This window comes from Grus americana, chromosome 6, assembly GCF_028858705.1.
Source record: "Grus americana isolate bGruAme1 chromosome 6, bGruAme1.mat, whole genome shotgun sequence".
Lineage (NCBI taxonomy): Eukaryota > Metazoa > Chordata > Aves > Gruiformes > Gruidae > Grus > Grus americana.
In genome coordinates this window covers 12,773,353-12,796,100 of record NC_072857.1, presented here as the reverse complement: position 1 = coordinate 12,796,100, position 22,748 = coordinate 12,773,353, and the positions used below count along the sequence as shown (strand labels likewise).

The 22,748-nt window shown below is 43.9% G+C and overlaps 1 protein-coding gene across 7 annotated transcripts in view; it reads right to left on the bottom strand.

The window, feature by feature from the left end:
* Positions 1-16,962, bottom strand: part of SEMA5B (semaphorin 5B) — a 279,436-nt gene extending 262,474 nt beyond the window's left edge. For 4 of the 7 annotated variants that reach the window (XM_054829586.1, XM_054829589.1, XM_054829592.1 and 1 more), the window contains exon 1: positions 16,529-16,956. The gene's annotated coding sequence lies outside the window, so the exon portion shown is untranslated. Of the gene's footprint in view, positions 1-16,528 lie in introns of all 7 variants that reach the window. The other 3 variants (XM_054829588.1, XM_054829591.1, XM_054829587.1) reach the window with 2 other exon arrangements.
* Between the last annotated feature and the right edge of the window lie 5,786 nt (positions 16,963-22,748).

Here is a 22,748-nt window from a genome sequence, read left to right as displayed (position 1 = left end):
AGGAATCTAAGAACAGGAAATGCAAACTTCTTGCATCAAAGGAAATAAGGGTGGCTAATGCCAGCTGTTCTGCAAGTAATTTGGGGAATGAAGTGGAAGAGTTAGCAGCAGCAAACTGGTGGGAATCTAGTTTTTCTGCAAGCACTGCTCCAGCAGGGTGGGTTTCAGAGATAATGCTGCCAGTTTGAACAAGAACATCTTGTTTTTAATAGCACACATCTGTCCTTTCTGTTGCTTTGATGAAAGAAAGGGTCATTTCAGACAGAAATCACCAAATGGGAGCTGTGCTTCAGACTGATTTTTTTCCCATGCATACAACTAATATGCAGAGATGGGAAGCCATTTAAAATATACAGCACTTTTTAGGCAATCCTTTAAAACAATCTCTGATTAATTCTCACAACTCTAGAAAATGCTGTCTATCTTTTTTTTTTTTCTTACGCATTATTATTTCAACAGAGAAACCTGATACTGACTTCTCATTGTTTGCCCAAGGCAATGAGTGAGCTGCTGGTAGGGATGAGTTTAGAAGTTAAAACTTACCAATTCCCAGGTTTGTACTTAAGCAATCACAGCACATGTCTCTCTTTCTCAATGAATTCAGGTCCCTTTCTAACTGTTAACATAGACCAAAGCAGGTGACATTTATACAGGATTACTTGACTCCAAGCAGTATTAACACTCGCAGTTCTGTAGCTGGCCCAGACTAAATGTTCCCAGAGCTTTACAAATCCCAGTGACCAAAACCTCACAGCATCTCTGTGAAGTACTATTTGCTTTTTAAGGGGGCTGAGTTGTGAAGCATGGAGTGTTTATGGGACATGCTCATCTTCACACAGTAAGCCTGTAACAGGACTTGACGCTAGCCATGGATGCCAGGTTGTTCCCAGATGTTTCAGGAATGCTTTGAGTCTTCAACCTGTGTTCAGCTCAAGAGTCCATTCTGCCCTTCTCACAATTCAGTTTTTTGCCAGAAATACTCTCCACAAGAGGCACAGAAAAGATATAAGAAGACCCCGTCCAGTGATCTTGAACAAGCTCATCAAGGCCTGACATCCACACACAGAAATTTTGTAGGGTAAAGGGACCAGTCACAGGAGACTGTATTGTTTTGGTTCTCTAAACAAATTTTTGGGCTGTGTGCAGTGTAACCTGCATACCATTTAACCTTTTAACATTGTTAGTTGTAGATGCCAATAAACTCAATAAGGGAACATTTGAAATCAGTCTCACCTAACTGTAAAATCGATGCTACCTGTCACAGCACAGTAAAACACTAAGGCTCCAGCTGTACTGTATAGTTTCAACTCCAACTACACAAAAACACACACAATGCTCTCTAAGATACTGAAGTCCTGCTAAAACAATTTTCATTAAATGCCTGGAAGAGCTAATGAGATTGTTATCTGAAAACAAAGAGAAAGCATTTAAACCACTGAGGCACTTGGATTTCAGATGGATTCCCACTGCTATTTGTGTTACAGAGACAGGTAGAGGTTCCACATGAGTGGCATGGCACAAGGTGCTATCCAGAGAGTAACTTCTCATCCCAGAGAACTTTTGGTCTCAATCAACAAAGCAGATTACACGTACTCTCATAGTCATTCACAGTGGAAAGTTGAGGCAGAGAGCGCTCATCAGACATCCTCTTGGAGTTGGTTTAAACTTCCTGTCCCTGCACCATCTGACCTCTGCATGAGTTACAACTTTCCTGCAAAAAGGAAATTATTGCCCAATAATCCAGGATGTAAATCTAAATTGCAATAGGTATTTCCTGCTAACTCCCCAAGCGGATACTGTATTACATAGTCAGAACATCTTGTGGTTAAGAGGATTACACTAAAGCACATAAAGGCACTCTTTAGTTATCATTCCACCACAGGTAGGAGATGCAACCACTGCACAGGTAGGGATACCTGCACTAGCTGATGAGCCACACGCTGTATTAGCACTACCAACGTCCTAGGTACTTACTTGGGCAGTTGATGCCTTTGCTTTTAAAATAAAGCCCTCAGAGCTGTGAAGGAACAGCCCTTGAGCTTTCAGAGCTAAAGTGCATAGAGAAATAAAACTCTAAACCTGTTAGCTGCTAAAGATGTTTTTGTTTAAGTGACATATTTGTTCCTTCACAGTCCATTATCTGACCAGGTTCAGCTACAGCTAATAGCTCCAGTGAGGAAAAAAAGGAAACAGCAACTGTAAGAAGAGAGGATTTTTCTAAGTCAGTATGTGTACGAGTGGGGATGCTTTTATGAATTTAATCCATCCAAAGACAAGCAGGCTGTCCCCATTAACATGGCATCACACAGCATCCAGTTGCCCTCTCAGCTCTGATATTCCTGAGTTTCCTCCAAATGCCATCTCTGTTGCCTGCACTCCTGAAGCAAAGCCAGGAGGAAGCACAGCACACATGGCATGCTGCACATCGAAAGGATGTTTTGGCTGCTGACTCCACAGTAAACCCTTTCTTTTCATTAAGGATATGTCCAAACAGTATTTCACTGGGAGACACGGCCTTCTGCTCAGACTCAAGACAAGCCTTGTTCACCTGTGTCCTTAATTGGGACTCTTATTTGGCTATGGCCTCTTACCTCTACTTTCCACCTAAGAAATGCCAGCTCAGGAGAGGAAATGGTTTAAACTCCAGCTAATTAACTCAGCAGGAGAAACTCAGAGCTCAAAATCTACCCTCTGCTATCAGAAACTCCTTACCCTGTAGTTAGGAAACATGAAGCTGCCAACAACTCTTAAACACTCCTCCCACAGGAAATTTATTTCTCCCATAACTTCTGGGGAATTACTCCTATACCCTTTCAACATCAAAAATTCCTGAGAAACAGCAGCACCCACATATATACACACCTTCCTAGAGGCAAGTGCAGAAACACTAAGGACATGCACATGGCTTTGGTATCGTACTTGGTCAGATGGAGCTTCCAACCTCCTAGATGAGTTGTGCAATGAAGACAAGGATCTGCATCTGTGACTAAATTGTTCTGCTCTGGGACAGCAAGGCTGGGCAGCAGGACGCCAGCACTCCTCTCTTAGCTTTGCCACTGACTGCACACCCCAGTCCTAAGCCACTGAACACCAGTGTCCAAATCTGTAAATAAGGTGCCTTGCTGGAGAGGCATGGCTCCAAGATTGCCAGTGTCTTTAACTCTCTGTGACTTCCATCTGCTTGGAGCTTTAAGGACCCCTGAGACCAGAAATGCACAACCAGGCATCCAAAAATGGAGGCTGTACCTCATTAGCCTGTATGAAAAGCCATGTCCTCTGCTGTTCTACACAAGTAGCGTACAACCATATACATCTTCGTACAGCTATGCCTATTAATACAACATGAGGATGTTGCGTATGGGCCCTAATCTCTCTGTTTCACTTTATCCTCCTCTAAAATGGAAATAAATAATACCCACACAGCATGACAAAGCACTTTGTAATCCCCAAATGAAGGGTTCCGTAGGTGTGAAGTATTCATAAGATGTATTTATTTTCAAACTGCAAGAAAGCTTGCTGCTGTGTTCCCTGGCTGTATTTAGCTGTGCAGATCTGAAGCAGACATCAGGGAAAGGAATGCTGTGATAATCAACTCCAAATCCCACAATCTATTTGTTCTACTAATTAAAGGAATATTTACTCAGGAAGCAGGTTTACACTAGATGAATAGTTTCTAAGAACAAATATGATTTAATTATGTGTAGATGCAAGAAGCATACTACATATTAAGTAGATTAATTTATGCTCACTAAAAACACAGGCAAAATTGGCACTTGGCTATTAATTTTCCATGTTGGAGAAAAGAAAGGGTAAGAAAGGGTTCGCAAAGTTGTCTGCTTTAGAAGCTTATTTAAAAGTGACCTGCATTTTTTTGAAAAAGAACCAGAATAAGTCCTTTGCATAAGCTAACTTCATTTACTCACCGCATTTTATAAATAAATTGTATTCTAGACTAAAAGAATAAATTTTATGGAATTAAGTAACAGTGAAGCACCTTGAGCAAGGAATAAAGCAGGTTTTTAAATGATGATGTGATGTGTGAGTGAGGATGAGCAGGTTAAAGAAGTGCCACGTATCATAGTTACAAAGAGAGTCCTTACAGGGGCCAAGGCAGAGCAAGCCAGTGTTGAAGAGTGTTTGATGATACAAGAACTCGCAGCATATACCCCCTCCATTCCTGCGTTCTTAGTGAACACCAAACTGGCTATAGGAAAGCAAGAGGCAGCCTACAACATGAGCTGTGTGGAAAAGTCTCTCTGCCAACAGTTATTTACTTTAATAAACAAGACACATGCCCAGCTTCCAGAAGGTGACAAACACTTGAGCAGAAGAGTAAAGAGAAGGTCTTGGTGGGGCTCAAACAGCAAGATGGCAACTTTGAACTGAATCCATGAATTATAGCATACAGAGCGTATTGCTTTAGTTATTGAAAGAGCTGAGAGAGAAAAGCAACACAATATTTTGGTATCAAACTAAATTGTCAGAATTGTTCATTTGATGACACTGTGGATTTTTTTTTAACAGTTACCATAAATATTCATAAGGCATCCATCAACAGCATTTGGCCTTGCTTTATAGGAAAAAATAATTTACCAGAAAGGGCAGGGACTATTTCAAGGCCCTTTTGCTTTAACATAAAGAATTCATCATATTTCTGCTGTCAAATAAGAAAAAGTGACTGTGACTGCAGGACTCTCATTCACTGCCTCCCTCTACGAGCTTAGACAAGTGATTTAACTTCTCTTTGCCTCAGCTTCTTCCCTGGTAAAAAGGAAATTTGTTCACTTAGGAATCATACAGGACAATGTAATGGGTTTGCTATAGTACAGCTGGATAAGGCACAAAATAGCACAACAACTTTCTTGTAAATTCTCCTTCCTGTCCTCTACATATGCTACTAAATATAGCGGAGCAAGACAGTTATAGTTGATTCTTGTCTTTCTTCTTACTGCTACCTATCGTTTTCTGCAGAAGTTTCCTCCTTTTCAATATCTTTGAAAAACAAGAAGAATTTCCTGGCATCCCTTCACACTTCAATGTGCTGTTACCACCTGGTTTCATACCAACCAGAACGTTGGCTTTTTCTGTTTTCTCCTGTGTTTGCAATTATGTAGAAGACTTCAATTCTCAAAGATACAGACTTTAGCCTACAAGTCAAGTTTTTAGGATTGTGGCTGAAATGGAATATAGCTAGGCTTGTGGGTGAAAATTCAGAGGTGAATATATTTTAAGCATATCTCCAGTTCCTATCAAGGTTTACCTGCTGCTGAGTTGAAGTGAGTCTGTGTTCAGTTGAATGGTGGAGGTATAGTTGATCCTGTCTGAGTCTGGGAAAGGGACTAGGTAATGTGTCAAGATCTGTTCTGTGAAAGTCTGGCCACTATTAAATTAGTGTCTGGCTGTTTATCAGATGCAGCTCAATATTTCATTACAATGTTTAAATCTCAGCCTTTAAAAAATACAAACCAGAAATTTAGAAGGATATGTGAGAAAGGAAACACAACCTTTGAAACCCTCTGTGAAACAGAGGGGCCAGCAAAATATAAAGTGCTTTGTAGTATTTTGGAAATTAATAGCAGCCCATTTTTATCAAATAAATGCTGGTGTAGCTGAAACAACACAGATTGCAGACACATTTGAGGCTTTCTGTTTTACAGAGAAGCCAAAGTTTTTGGGGAAAGATCTTCCTACATCAATCTGCTTTGAAGTGCTTCTTACAATCATGATAATCTGTTCCAGAAACGGGGCATAATAGAAAACACAATTTCAAAGCACATTTCCAGAAACGCTTTCAGTTACACCTCAATTGCAAATATGCCACTGAGCCACTTACTTTTTCATCGGGGAGGGTTGGCTGTGATAAGCACACATTTTTCCTGATCTCCTGCCTTTTAATCATGTCTATCAAGTCATTGTAACTGACAGACATGTTAGCTCTGCTATTCAAAACAAATAAGAGATGCCTAATTATACTGTTGCATTTTAAAGAGGTACTGTCAGGTTGAAAACCTGGGACCAACTCATGCAGCCCTGACTCAGGTAGTACACCAATTTCAAAAGCAAAGAACTTTGCTTTGGATAAGAACTGCAAGACATGAGCTTTTGGGGGGTTTTAAATGAAAAATCCAATTTTAACTTACATAAATGGAACTTTTGCTACTGATGTCCCTTGATGCAGGATCACGTCCTTATCTCTTCTACAAATATCTTAGACCATTAAGACTGCAGACATCAGATTATTTCCAATTCTTTATACTATTACTTTAAACCCCTGATTCTATGAGGTAGAAGTCTGCCATGTAAATAATCCCACCGGCTCAGGTCTTTGTGATAACTTCACTGAAGCACTTCAGTAGTTTGTTTGGTCTATTTGTGGAGAAAAGTCTTACTCAACCCAAGAAAAAACTTCAGAGGTTTTTTTTCCTCCCTCAGTTGAATCAGCTTGGGAAAGGAAATAAAAAGCAAGCCTCATTATTTTACTTCTGTTTCTAATCAATTACTTCTGCATCTCATGCTCAAACATTTGGGAAACTTAAAATTCAACATCATCTTGTTTTGGGTTTTGTTTTAATTAAAACTGGAAATGCTTTTCTTGGTGCTGGGTTCTGCAACAGCATAATCTTGCAGACCTAATTTTGGGAGTGCCTCTGGACCAATACCAACCCTATGCAATCCTTTCCCATAGGTACAAACTTGTCTTTGAGTTTTTGGGCTCATACTACTAGTCCTCAGTCTAGCACAACCACAGCTTTTCAATGAGGCTGCACTAGTGTATCTGTGAGTAGAATTGGTCTCTTGCACTTTTCATGGACGTCCAAGTTCTCTGAGAGCTTTGTAAATGGATAGCAGAGCAGGCTGCCAGAAAACAAAGAGTTTTCATTAAATGATAACATCTTTCCAAACTAAAAACAGAAATTGTATTACTTATGGGAAGGTTCTAGTCCTCTCAGACCACAAGTATTACAGTTAAGGTTAGTGCAGCCCAGCCATACACCAGTATAAATTTTGGAAATAGTTTAGTAGTGTTTGGCTTGTGTTAGCAGTCAGGAACTTAGGCTGGTAAATTCTCATACGCAGGTCGTTTCACTGAAATGAGTAACATTTTATGCATTTGTTCAGATTGCAAAAGTGAGTTTTATTCTGCAGGCTCAGATCTTACACTTGCAAGAGCGGAATGGCTTCCTCACCAGAAGTTCAACCTGAACTGTGCCCTCAGTTAGTTGGAAGTGTGTCTTTTTGCCTACATCACAGTGCTCCTGAGTGAAAGAGAGTCTGGTTACGCCCAGGCAAAGTGCAGACAGATGTTTTGACATTACCCCGCAGAGAGCTCCTCTGATACAAGGCTGCTCTGATTTACCAGCAGTGCAGCTGCTGCAGTCCCTACCCACCTCCCAGCCATCCTCCTCTGCCAGTAAAACCTGCTGTTGCCTTTTACCACTACAGCTACTCCAGTTCTTCACCAGGCATGTATCATACCAGGCTCCTCATGCCAAGAGCTTCCTATGCCACTTATCCCTATTTTCTGCCTTCCAATTTTATAGTACTTATCTCCTGGTACCTATCTGCTCAGCTCTGCTTGACAATCTCTGCTGTTCCAGTTCTCTCAAACCTTTGCAGCTGTCAGCTCTACTGTCTTCTTTGGCCAGTAGCATCCCTAGAAAGCATTCAGAGAACAGCTACCAGGCAATAAGGATTGAAAAAACACAGAAGAATCCAGTATCATACTGAAATATCATAGAGAAATTAAGACATTACTTTACTGCAGTTCACAAGTACTTCTACAGCAAGAAAATGCGATGCTCTGCTCTCCAGATGAGAGCATAACAGGACCAAGAACCTAGCAACTGAGAAACTAAGAGGCAACATAATTGTGAGGGCTGCTGAATTTTAAACACTTAACCAAGAATTGCAGAATGTTCTCTTCCTTCAGAAATATTTATATCAAAATTGGATGCTTGTTTAGAAGAGTTGACCAGCTTGAACATGAAGCAGCTCAGGGAAGTTGTGTGCCTTCAGTGAAGACAGATAAAATGACTGAAAGCCCCTTTCTGGAGTCACCATTCATCACTGTGTGAGGAGACACGAGATGAGGAAAAATCCCAAGAATCAAAAGTAAAATGTAAACTAAAGGGTGAAATGCTAAAAAACCAGTTAACAGGAGTTCTCTCACAAGTCAGTGTTCTTCATTTGAGTAAAGACCAAGTGACCGTATAAAAACCCACTTCCCTAAAGTATATAATCTGTAAATCTGCCAATAAGTTTTCAATGAAAAATTAAATTTAGGTTTGTCATTCTTGATACACTTTGTCTTTATGAAACTAGGAATCAAATATAACATTGGGAGTAATCTTATCCAGTCATCATCTTAACTAATTTAACATTTTGGATGCCTTAGTTTATGAACTTTACAGAGAGATTCTTGGCAAGGAAGGGTGGCATTATAACTTCAGCTTTCTTTAAATTAACTCACACCAGCTATTCTCAGTAGTACCATCATTATCTGCAAAACTGTGCTCAAATGAAGAATCAATAAATAAATATGAGGAAGAAATTTAGGGAAAAAACGAAGTGCTATTAGCATTCCAGGACTATAATAAACTCATAATTCTCTGAGGCAAAGCAGTGAAGCCCAGATTTGCAAAGCAACCACAGACAAGGAGGTGTGCAAAGCTCATTCCAAATATAACTTGCTTTCATATTTCAAAGACCCATTAGAGGGAACACATAGTATTAGCAATATCATGGTTTGTATTCCTGATGTACAGTCCTAGACAAATACAGAAGGTATCTAGTAAATTACTCTCTTGGGAACAATTTCTGTTGGTTAAGGGGGGGAAGTGTTAAATTTTAAAGATGTTAATCACTTGTTTTTGTTTTAATTCAATCTATATAGATGCATGCCCATGTGTGCATATAAAAATACAAAATATAGGAATGATCCCTAGTTCCTCTTCAAAATGTTGGGACCAATTGTGCACATGCGATCAGGGTACTTTTTTTCTCAAACTGTAGTCACATTAATGAACTGAACTGCTTAGGTGAGAAAAGGATTTGCACGATCAAGTTGCCTACTGGCAATGTTTAGCAAGGAGATAAACACATACTCTTGTAAGGCACAAGTCTAGGGCTCTGATGCAGGAAAGCAATGAGATGAAATATTTAATTCATAGGATTTAACTACATATTTAGAATTAAGTATGTGAATAAGTGTTTTCTGGGGTTGTAACCTTACCTCTGCCAGTAATGCACTCTATGACCTTAAGTAAGTCACGTAAGACTAGACTTTTCACAGACCTCAAAGTCTAATTCGTACTGATTTCAAGTTGCTGGCAATCCTACTTGGCGCCTATCTGCATCATTATGTTTCATGATATCTTTAACATATGAGCACAAAATTCTCCAGGCCATAGTCCTTTTATGCCTCAGTTTCTCTCCCTGATGATTATTCTGACTGCTGAGCATGGTTGTCAACACAGATATAAGGGTAAGTTGTACTAGTATATCACTTGATTATCATCACAAAGCAGGAACTGTGTAATTCTTCATAATTTGTATTATGTGTTACTTGACGTCATCTTTCATCAGTATTGGAACAGTGCATAGTTACAGTGCATAGTCCTATTTTGCTCATGTGGAATAAAGTATGTATCTTTATCCTACCACAAGCCAGTAATGATATTCTTTCCTCTTTGTCTTTTAAGTAGGTGGTTACTAGCTGCAATTACAACTAAAAGCTAAGCTCTCTTAGACTGGAGGAACACCTTGGACACAGGCAGAAACTGAGTCTCAGATTTGTATTTTTAATGAAAATGCCCTTCATATGTGGAACAGACCCCAGAAAGGTCAGAGAGTGAAATATTAAGTGATTTATAAATACAGACTGATTGCCCTGTCCAAACCATGTGTTTGAAAATCTCTCTCTGGCAGACAATCATCTTCAATCACGAAGAGAGAGCAGGGAAAGGAACATGAGGCAGGGCAGGGGGATCTGTAATCACTCTAACAAACTTTTGAGACCTAGCCAATTTCTCCTTCCCTGCATTATATATACAGGCTCTAAAATGCATCTCTCTCTACATTCTTGAATTTACTATAGTATCCTGTCAAACTAAATTATCCAGGGTGAACTTCCTACCCTTTCCTTTCTTGTCTTCTTATTTTTCCCCCCTAATCTTTGATCTACTGTAAATCAGCATCATAGGAGATAAATAAACAAACTTTAGCTGAAACAGCAGGCTAAACAACTTCCACGTGGCCAGGAAACACAGCAAAGCAATTAAACCTGCCCAACAGGCCATCCATAGTCAGCATCCTCTTCCCTTAAGAGGCTGGCCCCAAAGTGTTCCCAGATTTAGTTCCTAATCTTACCTCTGAGTTGTGCATATGGTCCCAGCACCTACTCAAAACCTCTTTGAAGTTACTATGAATCTACACAGCCAGGTAAGCCTGTGGGCCCCGATTCTGTTGCAAGAATGAGGATGTGGCCAAGGTCTCATGGGAGTTTGTTTCCTGCCCCTTGAGAAGACAGGCAGGATCTTCTTTCTCATGTAACTAGTCATAACTGTCACAGCTATATTTTGGAAACACTAATTTGATCTCTGAGTCAGGACACTTTCATACCACGTACGAAATTTTCATTCTGTTATCCTTTCAAATAAAGTTAAAGCTGTTTTATCATTTTTACTCTACATCAGTAACCTGCACAAGGTTTGCACTTGAAATGAAAAATACTACTTTTAAAATGACAAACACTGAACACAGGACATTCATTACCACTAAAAAAAGCCCTCTCTGTCTCTGGAGGAGCATAATTCATTCACTGATACATGCACCCACATTTTCTCTAGGGATTTTCACAAATTCACATCCACTCCCAGCACTAAATTTTGCATTTCAATCTGGGCATTAGCTATAAAAGATGTGTAAAATCTTATGTAGTCAGACAGAAGCTGTTCCCTATTGGCTACAAAATGAGCATCTTAGGTGGCTCCGGGCTATAAAATTATTCCAAAAGGGGTGTGGAAAAAATTACACTGCATAAATTGATTCCAGATCCACCTGTTCCAGGTGCCAGCAAATATATTTTGTTAAAGCCATCTGCTTGTCTTAAAAGCTAACAGTTTTTGAAGACTATGGCACAAGCAATCTGCAAAATATACAAACTTCAGAAGCCACAAACCCTTAAACTGCAAATGGCTTATAGATCATCTATGTAGGACTTAGCCTGGCTGTTCTGCAGGACTGCAGACAGCATCTCTGCTTAACATCTGAGCATATCCAGCATCAGGGTATGTCCTCTATAGCACAGAGGGTCCAAGGCTACTGGAGGATCCATTTGGCATCACCAGATCCTCACATGCTATTCCCAATTATGGAGGCTGCCTCATGGGTTTGAAGTTATGATTAAGCTTCTGAGTGCAGCACAGTATTTGGCAGAGATAAAGCTGATGACCATAGTTCTTCTCTGCAGGTTGCTACGTCCCAGCTGGTCACATGTTGCTGCACAATGGATAAAGTCAAACCTTTGAAACTGGCACTCTGCAATTTATTTGGCTTCCAGCAACAGCCTAATAGGGAGTACGTTATATATTGAGACTAGCAAGCCCATAAGCATTTAGCCTGCTCAACAAAGCAGGTGACCCAGAGAGGTCAGACACTGCTATGGTTTGTGTTTATCAGGGTCTGGTCATGTAGGGTGCTGTTTCCCAGAGACGTGTTAACAAGAATGAAGAACGTGTAGCACCTTGTAAGATCAAACTCCTTCACAGCAGCTTCTGGGAAGAAAATATCCTGTGCTCTCTCCACAAATGACCCCTTACTGAAAAACAATGAAATTACACAGATGATTTATAAACTCCCAAGGTGTTCACAATTGATTTAGGGATTAAGACTAGTAATCAGCATGTTTACTTATGATCTCATTTAAAGATCACTAAAAAGTAAATGAAGACACACCAGTCCTTAACCAGCACAGTGCTTTAGTATTTGCTTAATTATAAGCACAGGAATAGCCTTGTCACCAATTCAGAGTCATACTCTGTAACTTAGTAACATCCTTCACATGCAAATTACCTCCCAGACTTATTACATTCTGAAACAAAACAAACCTGTTTGGTTTGTAGATACATATTTGATAACAGTAATACTTCTAGAGTATCACTACTCATGCCCTCATCATCAGAAAATCACTTTGAGTGATTTTGTGCGGACCTTAAACATGTGTGCTTTATATGAATGCTGAAGCAGAGGTAACTTTTGGAGTCGCAGCGCTGTAGTCAAGGAGACCTTGCATACTGAAAGTCACAGTTGTGCTGTCAGAGCTCTGCTGCACTTGGCTCACATGGTTTGAGCCTGGGGTAAGGAATAACTTCTGTCATGCAGTAATTTTTTGGACAATAGTGAGAACAGAAGTGAAATAAATAGTGAGACTAACCGTGCTTGAAGAGTAATCTCCAGCAAGCAAGGCACTATCCACACAAGTTGCAGGCTCAAATACCTGTTGAAGTCTTCTATCTCCTGTTCAGACAGCTCCCACAGAAACTAACGAAAATTGCCACCATGGACAGAGATGGGATGAGGCCGGGTACTGGGCATGCTGGAGGAGTCAGCAGCCCACAGTGTAGAAGGAAGGAAACAACCCCTACAATAAGACGAGCTCACACACTCCCTTCAGTGAGTTGTTTTTTCCCTCCTTAAAAAGAAAAAAAAGCAACAGAACAATAACAAAGAACTGTTGAGTTGACCCTCAAAGTCACAACGCTCATATTTGGACACAGCCCATTTCAAGGCACAGCAGGAATAGCGCTGTAATACTCCACGGCTTGTCTCCTGGACTAAATCATAAGTATTCAACCTAAAATAGTGGCAGTTCACCTTCACAGTATTCAGTCTGTAAAAGGTAAGTCCATCACTTAAGACTGACTTTGCAATCTCAGCATGACTTAATAATATTTATCTATCTGCTGCACAACAAACACTGATAACTTTCACCCCTAGAGAAGTGTCCAGAATTGCCTCCACCACCATCTGCAGATGATTAAATTTCCCTGTTTCAGTTTTACACCAGAAATGATCTGGTTGGGCATCATCTGGAGTGAGGCAAATCCAGCTGCAGACTTCACACTGGACTGCATCTCAACTCTGGATCTTGGCACTGCACCGGCAGTGGGACATCTTCACATTACTGTGACAGACTCCTTATTCCTCACCACTGCCCTCTCTCTCGGGGCCGGTCTGCACTTGCCACTGCAGCTCTTGCCACGAAGGCAGTGTGCAAGACTTAGGAAACCTGATGAAGCTGGAGTCCAGTGCATGCCTTCCTGATGACAGACCCTTCGTAAAATTACTCATGGCTCTCAGTAAAAAATGAACTAAGAAATGCTAATCTAATGATCCCAGGCATATAGACAAATAAAAGGTGAAAAGGCTTTTAAATGCATTCTAAAACCAATATGTTATAAGACGGATCAATATATATCTCTAGGCTGGAAACAAATGAGTTCTCAAAGAAAGTTAAATTTAGAGAACAAAATGTTTGGTTTTCTAACTACAGAAAACAGCGATGACAGTTCCTTGGAGGCCATTTACATGAACAGCAATCCAAAGCTAGGGCTTCATCGTGCTCTCCCTAAAATCAGTGGAGTAAGAACAGGTTACGGTTACTGCTGTCAGCCTACTTAATGTGAACAAAAGTAGCTTTGCAATCATACAGCACTGTCCTTAATTTCCAAGCTTTCACTGGTCAAGCAGGCATATGGAAGAGATGCAACCACAAAGTAAAACAATGACAACTTTGATCCTGCATCTTTTATGCAGTCGATTAACCTCCCTGATGTCTACAAGAAATCGCCTGAATAAGGGCTACCGGACAACATCCTAAATTCCCAGATCCCAGTAAGATACAGCACACAGCAGTACTCAAGGCAGAAAGGCAGCCGTGCAGCTGATTGCTTTGTGGTATTGTTCGATACTGCCCCCTTTTGCCAAACAGCAAGTCAACAGCCAGTTTCACACACAAACTTTTTTATGTCGTGTATTTGTTTTCAGGAAAACATATTCATGCAGATGGTCTTATTTAACCCTAGCATGACTGCTCACATGATTATTAATCCTGGCTAAAATAGAAATCCATTGTTCAAGCCATGTTTAATATCACAGAGTGACTGCTCTCTGGGAATGTATCCTCTAACAATGACCCATCATGTCTCAGCCTAAGCAGGACTTTTACAACTGACTCGAAGGTAAGAAGCAAAGACTATACGGTCTGGGTGGATGTTCCCCCAAGTCAGCTGTCTGCCTGGAGAATAAAGGGCAATCATACCGGATGACCAAAGCCATTTTGTTTGGGCACTTGTTTCATCTTACTGCAAAGCAACTAAAATCCCATGGCACCACTTGTATCGAGTTTCTATCAGGCTACACACATTCCTACTGAACCATGAACATTCCCCATGCCATCTTTTCGAGTCTGATTGGGGCCACTTCATTAAAAGTCATTCCCCACACAGACCCTCATCCCCTACATCTCTCTGTTCAATCCTTTTGTTGTCTTAGATTGTGCTTTTTCACTCACTGGAGTTTGCACATTTTCTCCTCCCTGGTTGCCCCAGCTCTTTGCGGGAAGGGAGGGAGGTCACAGAGGGCAGCCACTGCCAATTCCATCAGCCTAACAGGCTGGGGGGACAAACAAAGCAAATATCTATATTCTGAATGGTGGGATCTCTCTCCCCCCTATGACTTCAGGATTAACATGTCCCTGATAGGAGAGGACAAAAACTTAATCTCTCTGAGGAAAGAAAGCAAGATAGAGAGGGGAAAAAAAGGAGAAATTGCCTCCACTTCACTGAAAATGCAAAAGGCGTAACATAAAATGCAGAGATCCCCTACTATAGCCTGCCTACTGCAGACTCTACTTATCATCCAATCCAATCTGAACAGAAAAGTTTTAGTCCAAAAGGGAAAAAAAATGAAAAAAGATATGGATGATTCAAGTAGCTGTTTAAAAATGAAACCTCTATTAAAAAATCTGGTTAAATATCAGCAGGATTTTTCTTTTTCCCATTGCCGCCTTCTCTGCAGTTTATGACTGGTTTTCTCTGATAGGTGCTTACAAATCACACATATAATCAAGAGAGCACTTTTTGGTATGAGTAGCTTGTTCCAGCTACTCTCACTCCTCCTCCTTGTCTTCACTCACCCGGGATCTCTACTGATCTCAAACAGCACTAAGAATCAAAGCCCATTATAACTTTTAGCTTAGTTGGTTTCTATTTCGTTTGCAGTGCAGTCAGCTTGGGGTCTCAGCCTACCACTGAACTCATCCAGAGGCAAAAAGAGCTAACCTCTTGCTGCTCAGACTATAATTTAGGAAAAGAAGTATTTTCTGTAATGAGAGGGAACACTTACATAACAAAAAATGAAACTTTACTATGACCCCAAACTGATATATCCACACATAAATAGTTCAAGGAAAACAAAGAAAAAAAATTTAAAACCCAACCAAAAATAAAATTTTTAAAAAAACAGCCCAGGACCTGGCATCTACCATGTTTGGAGAACTCTTTTAAGGACAGGAAATTATCTAAGACTCTAAACTGAGCCAACAAAAGACAGTGAACCTTTAGGACATAGATATTCTTCTATACTTACACTCCACCTAAAAGCCCATGAACAGACAGGTTCAGTACCGACTTGGCAAGCACACCTTTTGTTTGTTTCCTCTTAGGCATAACAGTAAGTGTGCTCCTAAGCAGCACCGGGGAGCAGATGGTAGTGTTGGAAAATACAGATCTCCAACTTTTGCTGTGGGTGTTGGAGCTGGATCGACAAAGGTTGTCTCTGGGAATCCCCCCCCCCCCCCCATAAGTTTCTAACAATACACGGAGCTAAGGAGCCGCACAAGGCTCTCTGCTTCCCTCTCCCTCTCCCCTTCGCTTTTGATCTCCATCAGGACGTGAGCTGAAATTTAATGGGCCACCCCTACCACAGAGACAAATTACCATCTGAAAAAAAATAAATTCACTAATATCCCTCCGTCTAGGCTATCCGGCTTCCCACCACTGCACCCCCTTCACTCTCGCCACAGCCCCGCTCAGCGGGTTTAGGGAGAGCTGGGAAGGGGGGGGGGAGAAAGAGGAAAGAAACCACCTCCGCTGCCACCTCCTAGCTAACGTCTTCTCCAGCGTTGCCGGACTGCAAAAAACAGCGACGAAAAAAACCCCTTTCGCTCTACAGCCCGCGGGGGACAGGAGGACGTCGCACGGGGCGCCGTGCACAAACACACACCCACGCCCCGCAGGGTGCCCCCGGCCCCTCCATCACCCCGCAGCGCTGCCCCGCGCCGGCCGCCGCAGGGCTGCGCCGGGGGCGGCGGAGCCGCGCAGCAGTCCGGTGCTCCCCATCTCCCCGGGATCCCCATCCCAGCGCCGCCCGCTCGCCCCAGCCCCCTGCCAAGTTGGGAAGTTTGCGCGCCCCCTCCCCGCAGCCGGCCCGCCGCCCGCCCCCCGGCCCGCCGCCGCGCTGCGCTTACGGGGTGGCCGCCGGGCTCCCGGTGCGGGGCTCACCGGCACATCACGCTCCGGCTGCCGCAGGAGCGGGGGCAGCCGCGGCGGGCTCGGCTCGGCTCGGCGGGGCTGGACTTGGCGCGGGGCGAGCAGGGGAGCGGAGCGGTGGCTCTCCCCAGCCCGGCGCTTAAGGAGCGCCGCCTCGGGCCATGCGAGCGGCTGCGGGCAGCGTCCCCGCGGCGCGGCCGGAGTTGGGACCGAAGTCCTCCCCTGCGCTCCGCTGTCTCTTCCAGCAGGCTCCTATCAGCACGGCTTCAACTCTTTCCATCGGAGACCGGGGGGAGGAGGAGGAGGAGGCGGAGGAGGAGGAGGAGGTAGGGAAGGAGGAGGGAGCTAGGGGCTGGCAGCCCCAACTCGCACTGATGTCAACTAATATATTCAAAGTTCAACAGGGCATTTCTTCGCAGGCGAATCGCCCTCGTCGCCCTCCCCGCTGCTCGCAGCCGGCCGCCCCGGGCCGGCGGGGGTCCTGCGGAGCACGGCGGCGCTCCCGCGACCGGGCCCCCTGCGGAGGAGGGGCTGGCCTGGGGGGGGTCGGGGATAGGGGGATGGCACACTTTGCGGACGGGCAGGTTCAAGTGCCGCCGGCGTGGGGGGGGGGGGCTGAGGGTGGAGGAGAGACACCAGCCGAGAGCGAGGATAAAAGCCAGCGGCGTAGCGATGTTTGTATGTAAATTCACCCCCTTCCCTCCTTGCTAGAAGGGGCAGGGCCGGCAACGTTGCTGTGGCTGGGATGGGAGCGGGGCGCAGGGGAGCTGCCGGGCTGAGGTTTAGAGTCGCGCCGCGGGCCCCCCGGCCGGCCTCCGGGCTGCCGTGCAGACCCCGCAGCAGCGGCCGCCTGGAGACGCCGCCCGGCGGGGCTTGTAGCGAACCCTGGGCGGAGCGCGGTCCCCCTGCCTGCGGCTGCTCCCCGCACCCGGGGCCCGGGCGGAGGCTGCCTCTCCCCATCGCGGTGTCCTCCTGCTCGCCGGGGGCGAACGGGGTCGAAATGAACCTGGGGTGGGGGGGAAGCGTCAAAGTTTTCTCACGCCGAAGCGGAGACGGCGGCGGAAAATCCGCGGCGAGAGGCGTACGCGGCGCGGAGCGCAAGGGAAAAGCAGCGCCGCTGTGCGCTGCCCGGCGGCAGCGCCGCCCGCTCCCCTCCGCGCCCGCGGCCTGCCGAGCCCCGGGGCCGGTCGGCAGCGCCAGCAGCCCCGCACCGCCTCCGGCGCTGCTGGCCGGGGCCCGCCCGCGACGAATCGCTGGAGGGTGTTTGGGGGGCGGGGGGGATGCATCAGACGTGGTTTTGCAAGTGGCTGATGTGCCGCTGTCCCCCCGCAATGATGCACGGTGCCTGTACACCGTGAGAGGCAACCGCGTAAAGCTATAGGATAATCTCTGCTGATGGACAGGCAGCCTGGCAGTAAAAGGATAAAAATACATCTGGGCTGGTTTAGTGACATTTAAAAATCGCAAGATAAGAGCCTCTGTTATTTATCAGCTGAATCCCCAGATAGAATGGCCTGCACGGATGCTGTTGCATATGTATGTGTACATACATAATGAGACTGGGTTTTTTTCTTCTGTAAACTGATCCAGTCATTCATGTTGACAGTATGCTATAGCTATATAAAAACAGTGTTGGCTCATCAATGCCAATTGTGGTGGCAGTGGGTGTTCTCCCAATTCACGTCTCAGAGAATTAACAGCATAGATCCACTGAGATGATCATTTTACAATACATAATTATTTGCCTATTCTTAATTTGTCAGTTCTTCCTTAATCAGGTAACTATATCACTACATGTGCTCATGCAGTAATGCATTTTTGGATACAGTTTTTATGAAACAGTCAAGACATTTATACATAGCATTTTCAATCTGATTTTGTTTTTAAAACTCTCACTGGAAAGTTGAGGACAGGTAATGGGCACAAAATAATTTCAATGAGGATATCTATTCTGCTCAAAACTCAAACTCTGGAGTAAGCCTTGAGTCAGGCATAGCCTGGAAGGTGCTGAGCAGACTGCCCCATGCCCAGTGACATCACATCTGCCTGTCTTTTTCCATCACCATCTCTTCTGAAGACCTACCAAAAAAACTCTAGCTGATTTGTTATGATAGCATCTTCTTAGGGTACACGTGAATAGTAACAGTCAGGCTCCTCTATTTCCCTAATATGCAGTATGATATCTTTTGATTTAGTGAATTAAATTTTAAATAGTGATGTACAGCAGCCTGGGTGTTCAGAGAGGAACCCAGTGCAGAGCTGTACTGCTGTGCTGGGCACTGTTGGCTTTCTGTTGCAGTTTTAGTGTAGAGCGGGTAGTTTGGTTATCTAAGCCTCAGGGATAAAACACCTCACCAAATGCCACAACCACACATGTAACTTCCAGAAGACTCACCTCAACCTTTCTTCCTCCTAAGACTTGCAGATGAGGCACTGAGCATTGAACAGCAAGTAGCACGAAACCATATAAACGTAGTTTTTTCCCAATGTCTGTCAACTTTTAAAGATCTAATGGATAGCACTTTTCTATTAAAGAATAGATTGAGTGTTTGCCCTAAAATCTCCTAGCATTTTCCCGCTACTATTTTGCTGGTTTCCCCCCAAAGCTGGCAGTAATTGTTGGTTGTGTGCATGCATGCATTGCTCAGAGATCTGTGGATAAAGGTGCATATAAAGTCCTGTAATGTTTCCTTGGACACTCAGGTTCTGACACTTTAATGCCATTACACAGCATGATGTCTCCAAAATCACTGGCCAGACAGGGAAACTACTCAAATCCTTTTAGTAAAGGGCTTGTGACACAAAGTGATACAGTTCAGATTCTTTGAAAAAGATAGAAATGCCATGGGAAAAGTCAGAGTATTGCAGGTGAAGGGATCTATATCAAACAATTTGTTTTCAATCTCCAAATCCTAGGAGAGGATGTATCGGGTTCCTGTTCTTGGCTTGGCAGAGACTGACTCTTGGCAAGACTCGTCGCAGTTGCTCGCAGAGGTGTTGAACTGCACCTCTGCCTAGAGCCACCTCTGCTGGAGAAACGCCCTGTACTCTGGTTTTCTCCTTTCTTGTCCCCCCAGCCCTGCATGAGGGAGAGACGCGGTGTTCCCCGTGGGTCGTTTCTAGCCAGTGCAAAGTACAATTTCAAAAAAAAAAAAAAAAAAGCGTTTGGCGGAGCCCCCGTCCTCCTCGCTGTGCCCTCCCCGTCGCTCGGGCCGGTTTTTACCACTAGGTGCTGCTAGTGCCTCCCGATGCGCCGCGGCGCCGAGCCGGGCCGGCCGGAGCACACGCCCGGCTCACGCCGGCACGGAGCTGCTGTACCTGCGGGGTCACCCTGGGCCACGGGGGCACCCACTTAGCCGGGGGAAAACCGATCCACGCGGGTGCCTGCACACGGTGTGGGCTTGCGTAGCACGCGTGTGAGCAGGCTGCGCAGCCAGCCAGCGGCTCGGGCAGCAGGAGGTCTGGCACTGCTCCCCGGGAGCTGGCGGGAGGAGTGAAGGCTGGAGGGAGTAGGGGTAGAACCTATGGCTCCCGCTGCCTGTGCAAGAGGGAGTGCCGCTGCCTGCAGAGAACAGGGGCCACCTTTGCTGCCTTCAGACACAGCGGTGCAGAGCATCGAGAGGGACAAGCAGAGTTAAACAGAGTGGAGATGCAAGCTGCAGGGAGGAGAGAGAAAACTCAGTGGGATGTAAGGACTTTGGGCTCTAGGGCAGAAGAAGGCAGGGTAACAGGAGTGTACTGTTGGGCACTGGTGGGGACAAGGACCTGCAAGTGTAGAACAGAAATCTGTGGGGTAAGAAGAGATCAGACCTAGGCTTTTTGTGAGTGAGGTCATGCAAATACAGTATCGCAAATTGCAGCTAGCATGCATTTTGCAGCCTAACCAGAGAAAGTTGTGTTAGTCTGCATTTGCACACAGAAAATCAATCTGTTTATGACTGAAGTGGCTGCACAGACCTGCTTGAACTCAAACTGTTCTGAGCATTCAGATAAGCTTTACTGGCAGATGTTTTAGGGGGAGATCTGGAGGAAAATCTTGACACTGGCCTCATCGTCTGGAGGCTAGGCGACAACATTCACCCATGCTTGATCTCTGGACCACGATTCCACAGCAGTAGCAGTCTCATTAGAAAAGTAATTTTGTTGTAGATGGCCAGACCATTTCAGGTAGACTGAAGGAAGGGGAAAGTGCATATGTCAGTGGCAGAAATTTTAAATTATGCTTAAATTTAGAGCTGGGCACATATGTTCAGCGAGTCACTTCAGTAGCTGACTATAATTTTTTATTTCCCCATAGCACTGCAAGGGAAGAAGCGAGGTTGCCGTGAGGAAAACAGTCCAAATATACACAGCAAAATGTTCTTTACAACTTTATGCTGATGCAAGCAACTGACCCAAGTGGAGCCCGAACTGCCCTTCTAGATGATGCAGTGCTTTCTCAAAAGGGGAAAAATGCATTTCTAAATACAGTATCAGCAAGTACTCAAAAGCAATGGCATGCAGCAATAGTGATAGTAAGCATTATCCCGAATACTGAGATCTAGATCTGAAGCCAAATGGCCACTAACCATAATATTTTTAGGTACATGGCTTTTTTTCTTGAATTTAAAATAGGTTGCTAAATAGTCACAGTTGTGATTTCTGGGCTTAGTCTGGGTGCGACAGTTACATTTTAATTTATACTAAAGAGAAGGCAAAGTTAAATCCATGACATGAACTAAGAGTCAGATGACCTGAAAGCAAGAGAATACAAATGAGCTCCCTGGAGAGAAAAGGCTGTGATAGAACAAATAGAATAATACAGAGGAATGACTTGACACTATCACTGCAGCGACTGTATTTCACTTCTCTGGAAAGAAAGGAAATGAGCTTAAATTGGGACAACTGCTTTATTTTCAGAGAATTACATCTGAAGCCTCTGCTGCCTACAGACAAGTGATATACAATTGTTTCTCCCCCTGAAGCCAGGTACTATTAATTGCCAATTTTCATATGTCACTCGACATGACGAAGTCAGCAAATGTCATCATACTTAATAGAGGCAGGCCTGAGTATTCCCACTGAGTCTCACAGAAGCAGAAAGTTCCTTGTTTACAGACAAAGACTCATGAAACATAAAAGTTGTGCTAACTATATGATATACCAGGAGGGAGGGAATGTTAAGCTGAGACACTTGTCATTGCCCCGTAAGCATCCGCACTGAGGTAAGATATACAGCACCTAGCAGTCACCTATTTGTTGGCAAATAAAAGGAGCAGTGAAAAATTAGTTTTTAACAACACCATTGGGAGGTTTGATACTACATCAGAAACTGCCTTCTGCCCTCCTCTAACTCAAGCTCTGAGCCTAGAGGCTGTGTTTATTGGAAATTACTTCTGCCTTGAGACTGGAAGTGTAAAACCTAGCACTTAACACTTTTATGGTGCTCCTAGATACTTATTATCTGAGGGACTGAAATCTTCCTTGGTAAATATAAATGGGTTTTTTTCCCTGGGGAGTATATGTACCTTTACAATTAGATTTAAGCTTTAATTTGAAGACGTGTTGTTTGGCACATCAGACATCTCACAGAACGCTCTGTACAAGAACCAGATTTGAATGGAAAGTGAATTCAGGACTGTTGACAGCTTATCTACTGACTTCATACCCAACCTTAGGCAATTCAGCTGAAAGATGAGCTCAACACTGCGAGTTCCCATTATAACCTTGGCAATATCTTGCCCTATTCTAATTCTCCTTTAAACAACTACATTAAAAAGCTTTACAGTGGCCCACTTATACAACAGTGTTATGTCCAGCGAACTGTGCTCTACTGAAAAGTCTGGGTCTAAATGTGAGCAGTTTTTGAAAGTATTAGCATTCCTTCCTCCACCCGCTTTTGTGATGACCAATGTCTTGATAACGCCGCTTGCAGTGTCTGGTTTGGAAAACGCAGTTCTCGGTGTAGTGGGAATGTGAACATGCTGGTAAAACTGAATATCTGTTCAGCAGATTGTAATTCTCCTGTAGTATTTGGAACTCATGACCTGGAAAGCCATTCTGAGGACTTAAGTTCATAGCACTCAGTTAATACAGTATCCTTCCATACCTGCATGCTTTTAATGAACTTAACTAAAAACCATACTGTACCTACTCAGTGTGTGATATTCAGATGCTTATAATTCAAATCAAAATCAACTGACTTTCACATCTCACCCA